This window comes from Amphimedon queenslandica, unplaced genomic scaffold, assembly GCF_000090795.2.
Source record: "Amphimedon queenslandica unplaced genomic scaffold, v1.1 AMPQUscaffold_12405, whole genome shotgun sequence".
Taxonomy (NCBI): Eukaryota; Metazoa; Porifera; class Demospongiae; order Haplosclerida; family Niphatidae; genus Amphimedon; species Amphimedon queenslandica.
In genome coordinates, this window is record NW_003547358.1 from 9,139 (window position 1) to 10,797 (window position 1,659).

The following is a 1,659-nucleotide window of genomic DNA, read 5'->3' on the forward strand; positions in this document are numbered from 1 at the left end:
GAGAGAATTTTTCTCTTTTATAATTTTATCTGATACATATACATGTCCTTATGTTATTTTTCAAGTTTGAGCTGATTCTGATCAAAATTGAATTTAAAATTTTTTTAAAGTTGCTTGAAAATCGGGTCAAAGTCCCTGTACTATTAGTAACGTGGTAGCGTTACTAAGTAGGATTCACCCCACTTCAAAATGGCTGCCACGACTTTTGCAGCCTTACTATACTGTAGTACAGGGTCATTGGCCAAATTTCACCAAAAATGACTAGGAAAGAATTCTCCATTTTTATAATTTTTTCTAATAGATAAACATGTTTTTATGTTATTTTTCAAGTTTGAGCTGATTTTGATCAAAATTCGATTTTTTATAAATTTTTGAAGTTACTCTAAAATTCAGCCAAAAGGCTATAGCTTTGGTCATTCGCTAAATTTCATCAAAAATGACTAGGAGAGAATTTTCCACTTTTATAATTTTTTCTAATAGATATACATATTTTTTATGTTATTTATCAACTTAGAGCTGATTTTGATTAAATTTAGATTTTTTTCAATTTTTTAAAGCTGCTTAAAAATTTTGCCAAAGCTATTATAGTGTATGCAGTATGTAAAAGTTGCTAGGAGGGAATTTTCAAAGTAATGAATTGACTAGTATGTCCTGTTGGAGTACATGTTGGTGACACTGTAACTATATAAATAAAAAAGAGCAATAATATTAAATATTGTAAAACTAAGCTTACCAAAATTTGACGTTTCCATTGAATATATCTCTGCAGCAAAAATAAAATAAATTAATAAAATCAATTACTTCCTAACCAAAAGCAGTAGTAGTGAATGGTCCAAGTCCAATAGGATTACTGGCAGCCACTTGTACAGTGTATGTTGAACCAGGAGTAGCTCCATTGATGACAAAATCAGTAATAGGAGAAGGTAGGCTAATAGTAATGTCAGTATCATCAGTACTAATGTCAGTGATCAATAAATGACCAGTAATTGTAGGATTGCATTGAAGAGTAAACTGTATTAAAATTATAATTATAATTTTCTTAGATTAAATGATATGTAAATTCATTGACAAATATAACAATTTTAAAAGTCTAAGCTCTTTTTGCTGTTTGCACATAATTATCTAAAATGCTTTAAATATTATTATAATTTATCAAAGCAGCAAAACAAGTAAAAATAATAATTATATCATATTATTATTTAGTCAAATAGGCAGCAGTGCAGGGGAAAAAAGAAAGAAAGAATAAAAAGAGAGGGAAAGAGATAAATAGACTGGGACAGCAGCTACAACAATACTAAAATAATATTTTGAGAATTTAATAGACTACTTGAGAATTAAAAAAGTCAAGTTAATAGTTTATAGTTTCATCCATGGCTAGTTGGTTACCTCCCCTGACTGGGTCACATGAGAACACTTGACTTGATTGGTGTCTTTGGGTCTCTGGTGGCGTACCAGAAGACGAAGAACCATGACCAAGATCAGGATACTTGGTACCCTCTGGAGGTGCTGGTGCGTCATGAGATGCTTCCAATTCTTGAATGGCAAAATGTTCAACCTGATTATCAGCTTCAGGTGAAATTGCTTCTGGTTTGGGAGGAGCTTGTCTCTTAGAGGAAGATAATTTAGGAGAGGGGTCTACTTGAGTAGAATTAATAGCCT

At 31.2% G+C, this 1,659-nt stretch overlaps 1 long non-coding RNA gene across 1 annotated transcript; it reads right to left on the bottom strand.

The window, feature by feature from the left end:
• Window positions 1-648: 648 nt before the first annotated feature.
• LOC109587884 (uncharacterized) lies at window positions 649-972 on the bottom strand. Its single transcript, XR_002187843.1, has 3 exons — window positions 810-972; window positions 734-763; window positions 649-681 (listed from the first exon to the last, which is right to left on the bottom strand). It is a non-coding gene; the product is annotated as an uncharacterized LOC109587884 (long non-coding RNA).
• Window positions 973-1,659: the final 687 nt, after the last annotated feature.